The 8839-nt window shown below is 53.3% G+C and overlaps 1 pseudogene; it reads right to left on the reverse strand.

The window, feature by feature from the left end:
* Positions 1-428: 428 nt before the first annotated feature.
* LOC127227546 (protein YIF1A-like) lies at positions 429-3531 on the reverse strand (annotated as a pseudogene).
* Between the last annotated feature and the right edge of the window lie 5308 nt (positions 3532-8839).

An 8839-nucleotide genomic window follows, 5' to 3' on the forward strand; every position in this document is an offset into this window, starting at 1 on the left:
TTCTATGTTGCCTGGAGGAGTCCGGCACCCCCTTCCCGGCCGTTTGTGACAAAAGATGAATAAACTACTGACAAACAAGCCCCAGTTCTGCTCCTGGAAGGTTAGGATGGGGTCATCTGAAGGGTGACCTGGACCTAAATCCCCAGCATACCCAGTCTCACTGTGCTAGCTCCAGGCTTTTCTCAGATGTGTCTGAGGCCTTGGAGGTCTCCTTGGCAACCACTCTTCCACCCTCCCTTTGCAGCTGTGTCTGATGCAACCCTTCCAGCTGTTTTCAAGGCTGTGTAAGTCACCTCCAGGGTGCTCTCCCTGGATCTACCTACCCTTCTCCTAAACAGCCCCCAACTGAGGTGGCTCCTGGACAGGGGAGACCCAGAGGTATCTGTCCATGGCTTCCTGTGGGCCCCAGGAACCAGGGTCAAGCCAAGTCAAGGAAACCAAATCTTCAATGTATGGAAAAATCAGTGCCACCTGGGACCAGGTATCACCGGACCAAGTGGAAGGTCAGCCAGTATATGATGAGGGGCTGGAAGGCAGCTGCTCCCAGGGTCAGGTACAGCTGGAGACGCTGCTGAGGAGCTGGGCCCCCCATGCTGTCAGGGCCCAAGGCTGCAGTCCGTAAAGAACGCACCTAGAGAGAGAAATGCTGAGGCTGGGCCAGGGGGGGAAATATGCCCCAGAGTTGACCCAGCCGAGAAGAGGGGAGGGACCAACCCACACTCACAATGAAGTACATAAGCGCGGATGATGTCCAGGCCAGAGCCACGTAGTAGCCATCGCTGCCAAAGAGCAGCCCTGTGATCACACTGAGGATCATCCTGGGGGTGCAGGAATGGACAAGTAAGGTCCAAGCCCGAGACTGGCCCTATCTACCAGGACTTAGAGCCACCCAACACCATGACCCATGACACCAGGCTGTCCCTATAAGGAACCAGACTCCAAATGGATCTGCAAGGTTCAGGACTCAGTCCCAGGACTGGAATCTCTTCCCTGGGCTCCCCAAGATAACTCATAAATCCTCAGCCTCCTTTCAAGCAACCAGCTACAGGAGGAGGCTGTTGGAGTAGAGCTGGGGGATGAGATGGGGTAAAAGCATCTCTAGCTGCAGCTAGAGGTTCAAAAGATGGGGCTGCAATCCTTCAAGCTACTCTCAGCCCACAGACACTCACCCCACATATTTGTAACCGCTAGGCCAAGAGGTGGAAGGTACTCAATTCACTGCGTACAGTGGCCAGGTAGAGGCCCAGAAGCAGGGGCCAGCACCTCCATTAACATCCACACCAGTGCTGTGCTCGCACACAGGCCCAACACCTCGGGGAGAACCTGCAGCCATGGGAGAAGGTAGGTCAGAATGAGCCATCCTGTAGCAGGAATGAGGTGAGAGGCTAAGGGTAGCATAAGGGTAGTACTGGGTGAGCTGGGACCTGTTACAGGATCTGACACAGATTGCCTATAAAGGAAGGGAGATAAGCCAGAAGGGGGGTTAGCACCAACCTTTTCTGAATGCCCAGTGCGTGCCAGCCAGCAGCACATACGTGATGAAGGCCATGGCTGCCAAGAGAAAAGGAAGTAGTTAGTCTGGCTTCCTCACCTAGAGCCCCTCATTAGGCATTCAAGTCTACCAATATTCTAGCTTCTCCCATACTTCCTTCCCTGCATATCCCAACAACAGCTAGCATTATTGTGTGGTATGTTTTATTTGTGCCCAGTAGGATACACAGCACATAGCATCTCCTTGGCTCTCCCACAATTCTGAGGTAGAAGCCATTTTTAGTTTTGCTTTACTAAAGGCTGAAAGAACCAGCCTAAAAGTCCTATAGCCAGAAGCTGCTAGGCCAAGTAAAAACCTAGTGCTCCAGGCTGGAGAGACAGCGTCCAAATTAAAAGGCAGGAAGGTGTTATGGAAACATCAAGGTCACATTCAGGAAGTTTCTCTTTTTTGTTTTGTTTTTTCTAGACAGGCTTTGGAGGCTGTCCTGGAACTAGCTCTGTAGACCAGGCTGGTCTCAGACTCACTGAGATCCGCCTGCCTCTGCCTTCCAAGTGCTGGAACTAAAGTTATGTGCCACCAGCTTCAGGAAGTTTCTTAATGGTCACCCTGTCCACCTAGTGTCTAGCAACAGTCACACATGAAAAGCACCAGTACCTCTATGTCCCCAAACCCACATCAGAGACTCACTGGGGATATAGAGGTCGGGAGCATTGAGGTCTTTCCGTGGGGCAGAGGCACATCATGGCTGTATTGCATTTTCCAGTTCTGGCAGTGGCAGGGGTCACATAAGCAGGAGCAGAGAGAAAAAAAAAGGATAAAGGGGTTGAGGTCTGAGGACCAGGTTATCGAGAGTGGGAGAGGCATGCAGCTCACCTGATGTGTGTATGGGAAGACCAACAGTCCTAGCTTCTTGGCTACATAGGCTGTGTCCACAGCAAAAAAATACTTGAGTTTGTTCACAGAGACAAAACGGTGCAGCTGAGTAGAGAAAGAGACTGTGGGTGTGTTTCTTCCCAAAAGCTGCTTGGGGAGTCAAGTGGGACCCTGTGACATCCCAACCCTAGCCAGGAAACCCTGTCACCCTTTCCCTGAGCACAGGCCCACACCTCTTTGTGCACTATGTCCTTCCCTTGGGGATGCTATGGAACTGCCATAGGCCATAGCCATATTGGCCATTGGGTCTCCAAGCAGGTGGTTGACACTGGGCTACATCAGCTCCTGGGGCTAGGTATCCACCTGGTTGGCTGGAATAGCCACCACTTGGATCATCGAAGAGAGGAGGAGAATCTGGAGCTGCCCGGGTCCTGTGCTTGGAACCTACAGGTGTGGAGGTACCAAACTAGATAACAGAAATACAGAGCAAACCCAAACCATTGCCCTTTCCCCAGGCTGAGAAGCTGTGCATAGGTCCTGGAACACCAAACAATTGTTGAGGGAAAAGTCAGAATGTGTTTGAAGAAAGATCTCTCCTTTTGGAGCAATCCTTTACTACATGCTAAAGGAAGGTGCCTAGAAGTGGCTGCCCACTCGGGATTTCTGGGAAGTCTATGAAGGAGATGATCCCTGAATACTAGAGTTTGTACTTGAGTGCGATCACCAGAACGGCAACAGCTGCCTAATCGGAGTCCCTGGACAGTGATCAGGAATGCTGCCAGAGTTATAACAGAGAAAGGAAGTTCTGAAGGCGATGCCGGTTCATGCAGGATCCAGACTTGGGGATTCCAGTTGTGCTATCGCAACCTAATCTCAGGACCGGCCAGCAAGGGCGAAAGTCCAGGTCACGCTGGTAGTGTGGCAGGGCAGGAACCCCAGAGACACTCCCCGCCCTAGGCAGCAGTCACCGCAGGCCCCCTCCCTCAGGTGAGTGGTCGCGCAGGGGATTTTAGCACCCTGCTGCCAGGCCGCGCCCCCGCCCTCCCCACTACTCACGCACCGTGGGCTCCGTATCCCGAGTGATAAGCCATGGCCACGACGATTGCTCTACCTAAGGGTTGGCTGCGCTGAGTCGTTGGTACAAACACTACTGAAACAGTTGCTTCTCTGGCGCACAACTGACCGAAGTTAGCAGACAGCCCGACACGTACCAGAGCTGGCCGATCGCGGCCGCCATGTCCGTCACGTCACACTCCGCTGTCTACCCATTGGCCTTTCGGAGAAGCTAGTTCTGCCCTCGCACACTTCCAATTGGCTACTCGTGAGCCTTTGCCAAATCGCGGATTTTGGCCATAGTCAACTTCCGATAGATAGGGGGCATAGCTATTCAAGACGTTCTCCGATTGAGTAGGAGGCTTATTAATTCAGGCACGACCGGCCAATAGGTGGGGAAGATGTAAAATTTTATTTCCGCGTCTGCGCCGAGGGGCGGACGTTCCCTGCCACGACTACCCGGTAGGAAGACTGAGCTCCCGGACCCACACAGCTACAGAGCTGGCTCCGCCCCCAACGAATCCAGGAGGAGAGGTAGCGGTCGGTCAAGCTCTGACCGATCTCTGTCCTCCGTCTTGTGTTCTCTTTCCTCCAATTCACCCAGTCCTGTAGCGGAGCTCCGGCAGGCAGAATGTGATGTTGTTGCCTGCTTAAAGCAAAGTGACAGTTCCGTCCAGAACCCTCAAACGCTGACTCCGCCTCCAACCTCCCACTCCTTTCGAGCAGGGTGCTGTCCGTCAGCCGGTGCTGAAAATGCCCTTTAGCATTCGCCGTTATCCACTCAAATCAGGAGGGTCTCTAGGGTGGCTTTAAGATCGTGCTCAATACATTATGTGCTCGCGCGCGTACGTCGTCTACACACGCAAACGCACGCACGCACGCACGGGGTAGTGAACAGAAAAGACCCAGAAGGTCCGAAATTCTGGAGATTCTGGTAGTATACATGGGAGGAGGAATCCATATTGGGCCTTGTCCCATTTCCTCCCAGTGGGTGTGTGTGGTCTGGTGGATTTGGGGAAGCAGAAGTGTGCTGATCTGTCTCCTCAATTGCATTCGGGCTCCTTTTAGTCATCGCCCAATCCTGTGATCTCAAAGGTAAGGGCCATTAAGCCTTGTTCCTAGTTTCCCCAGACTCTTCTTCCCACCCAGGTTGTAACCACTCCCACCCTCAGAAGACATCTCCTCACACACTGTTCTCCAGAGAGCATGACATACCCCCGATATTTGGAGTTGATTACCGTGTTGTTGCATAAAGTGATACCTTCCTACTCCCCAAACAGCCCATGAGAGCCAACGGCTGCTTTTGCTTCTCCACCTGGGATGCCCTTTTCCCTTCCTATCAATTCGCCTAGAGCCTTTAAGAGTCACATTAGCCTGCTTGTGAGATAGTTCAGCAGGGCTGCCAATCCCAAGGCCCTAAATTCAATCCCCAGGCCCCACAGAGTGGAAAAAGAGAACTAACTCCCAAGGTCATCCTCTGATTTGCACACTTGCATAGTGGCTAAAAGGCCTCCCCTTCACATACATCTCACCCAGAGAGAGGTACACAAAATAAACTTACATTTTAAATGGGGTGGTCACTGTAGTTCTTACATAGGGACAAAGGGAACAGAGGCCCTGACCCTGGCCCAGAGGGACACCAGAGTCTGGGTTTTGAACTCCTCTTTGGCCAGACTTTTCCCTGGATAGCTTCCATGAGGACAGGGACTATGTCATTCCCCACATCTATGTCCTCCTAGTACTCAAGCATACTAATTATACATCGAAGATAGCCGGCAGGGGCTGGAGAGATGGCTCAGCTGTTGAGAACACAGGCTGTTCTTCCAGAGGCCCAGGGTTCAATTCTCAGCAACCCACATGGGAGCTCACAGTTGTCTGTTGCTCCAATTCCAGAGGGAATCTGATACCTTCACACCAATGCATATAAATAAAAAGTTAAATTATTTTTTAAAAGAAGATAGCCAGCAAACATCTGTGCCCAATAATAAGTAAACAAATGGGGGCAGTTGGGAGAGATGGCTCAGCAGTTAAGACCACTGTTTACTCTTCCAAAAGACCTTGAATTGGGCTTCCCATCATCCCATGGCAGCTCACAATCATCTGTAACTCCAGTTCAGGAGATCCAACACACTCTCTCTGGCCTCCACGGGCACAGCAGTCATGTGATGAAGAAACATGCAGAACAAAACACCCATACTGACAAAATAAAATCTAAAAAGTAAATACACACACACAAAAAATCAGGTGATGGTGGTGTTAGTATTCAGGCATCTGTATACTATAGTGCCTGCCCTTGGGGTTCTGACAGGATATGCCCTCAGCTGCTAGCCACTAAGAGCACAATCTGTGCGTTTTCACTATGTTCCCTTTTTAAAGGCCCTGCCCACCTCCCACCCCCCCACCCCCCACCTCTCTTCCTCTCTTCTGCTGCTCCTGTCCCCAGAGAGCTGGTCTTCCCTTTCCCTTTCTCCTTTTTATGATCCCCTTTCCTAACAAAAACCCATCTTGTTCGCAGCTTTTCTTAAATTACCACAGACCCTAAGACTCCAGAGGGAGGCAGGTGAAATCTCTGAGAGCTTGAGGCCAGGACAGCCAGGGCTACATAGAGAAACCAAGTCTCAAAATAAAACAAAAAATAAAATAAAAAAAGTCGGGCATTGGTGGTGCACGCCTTTAATCCCAGCACTCGAAAGGCAAAGGCAGGCGGGTCTCTGTGAGTTCGAGGCCAGCCTCCTGAGTTGCAGGACAGGCTCCAAAGCAATACAGAGAAATCCTGTCTTGAAAAGCCAAATAAATAAACAGCAAACACAAGGACAAAAAGGCTTGTTTTATACCTGTTACATCATCTTTTAATGTTCAAACAAATAATCTTGGAGTTGCCCTTTGTTCAAACACAGAATGAACAGCCCACTCTAGCATTACAGCTCCTTCTGTCCTATCAACTGGGGGCTGGCTTGGGTGCAAGAATCTAGACCCAAGCCTGGGTCGTGAAAAGGAACCCAGCCTCTTGAGGGCTACGTTATGCAACTGGGAAAAGGCTGTTTCATTCAGGAAAACCCAAGTCCCAGAGAAGATTGGTGAATTTAATCCAACATTTTTCCCATATTCATTTCTCCGAAAAGCTGAGTTTAGGGGTGGGAATACGATGGTCAAAAGTCGTGCAGCCCGAGAGTTTCTGATGCCCTAGCTCCAGTCAGCCCCTCCAGGCCTTAAGCAGAGCCCAGCAAATGAGACTTCTGGGGTGGAGTCTGGGTGGGTTTATCGCTGGACCCATTCCCTCCCGAAAGGACCCTGCGGGTCTGCCCACCCCACCTGCAGAATCACCCAGCTTATTACACAGCTGGAGAGACTCAAGCGCCATAGAGCAAGGACTCGCCCAAGGTCGCCAGCGCGAGTTCAGCCAGAGAAGCCAGTCGTCCGGCGGCGGCCCAGACCGGGCTTCCAGAGGCAGGGCGCCCGCCGTGCTGAGCGCAGCCGGCGGCGCCGCCGGTGCCGCGGGGGCGGGGTCAGCGGAGGGCGGGGGCGCCGGGCACCTCGACCGCCAACGCCGCCGCGCTCGGGCGCTGCTCGGGCTGGGTTCGGCGCACTCCACAGCGGCCGCCGAGCCGAGCGGACGCCCCTCGGGCAGCGCCGCAGCCCTCCGCGCCCTACCGCTTATCATGCCCGGGGCCGGGCCCGGCAGCCGGAGCAGCCGACCATGCCGGAGGAAGGTGGCGACTGCGGGGGTGCCCCGCAGCACTCATTCCGGACAGCGAGCCGCTGAGGGAGGAGGTACCAGGGCGTGGTGGGGACCGTGCCAGAGCTGGAGAGAGGTAGAGGGGACAAGCGGAGGGGAGCCCCAGAGAGGGACCGAGGAGGAGAGTCCCTGAGCCCCTCCAGCAATGACGTCATTGGGGAGCTAGCGTAGTAGCTGGGGTCGCAGCTTTGGGGTCCGCTACGGTAGGTGGGGGTGGAAATGGTTGAGCAGGAATGTAGGGGAGACCTGAGCCCTTGGCGCCCCCTCCAGCCATCCTCTTCGGCCCTGTGACGTCAGCGTCTGTGGCCCCACGCGTCCCTGTTCCATAGCGCAGCCTGGAAGCTGTCCCCGACTGCCAGGGCCCTGGGGTCGGGTCCCCAGTTCAGCCCAGTTGCTCACGAGGTGTGGGCGGTGCCTGCAATGCAGTAGCCATAGCACGGACTGGGGGGGGAAAGGGGAGAGAGGGAGCGGCTGCCTATACCCTTCTCTCCCCCACTCCTGAGTGAGGACTGAGGGCTCACTCCAGTGGTTTAGCTCCCCAGAGCCCCTCCTCAGCTTCAGCTAAGAGGATGTGCCAAGTGTAGGATGATAGGTGGTAATGTGAAAAACAGTGTGGTGAGTGGTCTGTGCATGTGTGAGTGGATATAATGTGCTTGTCTGTGAGAAAGAATTGTGATTGTGTGTTCCCTGTATCTTAAGTAGGGACACATGTTCCGTAGTCAGGTGAGGCCCTGGTGGATTCCTTGGCCTAGGTCTTCAACCAAGAGTGTGGGGGTGTGTGTGTGACTTCATGCTGTGCTTCTGTAGTGTGTGGCTAAGTGAGGATTGTGGGTGCCAGGTTAGGGAGGAGTAGATGTGCATTGTGGTCAGGTGAGGGTCTTAGGTCTCTGGGTGCCAGCTGTAACATGTGTGTGCATCTGTGTCCTGTGATTGAGTGGCTGAGTATACCTTGCTATGGCCATGAGGCTTGTTCTCTGAAAATAGGCAAAAGGGGTCTGTTGTTTTCTTGGATGAGGGATGGTGCTCCTTTGTGGTGGGTGGGTCTATGATGAGCATGTGTTGGGGATGTGGATGAGTGGGTGTGTGCACCTGGCTGGTACAGGTCAGGTGGCAGAATGCACCTATAAACTTGATACAAATGGGAGCAGGATGCCCTGGATGAGCTCGAAGTCCTCACTTCCTGTTGGACCACTCAAGGCATGGCAGGGCTAGGTAGGTAACATTGCCCAAGTCTCCTCTATGCTTCATCTCTTCTCTCCCAGTTCCCCTTCCTCTTTCCCTTCCCTTTTCTATCGTCATGAGAGGGCTGAGATGGCCAGGCTGGTAGTCCTGCTCCTTGGAATATGTGCCAGGCTCTTGGGTCAGGAAGTGGTCTGTGCTGCCCAGCAGCTGTGTCCCACCTCCTTCCTCCTTAGCACACACTGGGGTGAAGGGTGGCCCTCCATCTGCTCCTAGCCCCAAGACTCAACCTCCCCCATTCCTCAGTCTCTCTCTCTCTCTCTCTCCAGCCTCTCCCTAGTGGAACAAGGGACCAGCGGGAGTAACAGGTGGCAGCAAAAGTGATTATTCCCAGGGCTAGATCCTATTCTAACAAGTTCCCAAAATGTGATCTTTTTGAATCTTCAACAACTAGATGTATGAATGAGGAAATGCTAAAGTAGAGGAGAGGTCTGCCCAAGCCACAC

Source organism: Phodopus roborovskii, unplaced genomic scaffold, assembly GCF_943737965.1.
Source record: "Phodopus roborovskii unplaced genomic scaffold, PHOROB, whole genome shotgun sequence".
NCBI lineage: Eukaryota > Metazoa > Chordata > Mammalia > Rodentia > Cricetidae > Phodopus > Phodopus roborovskii.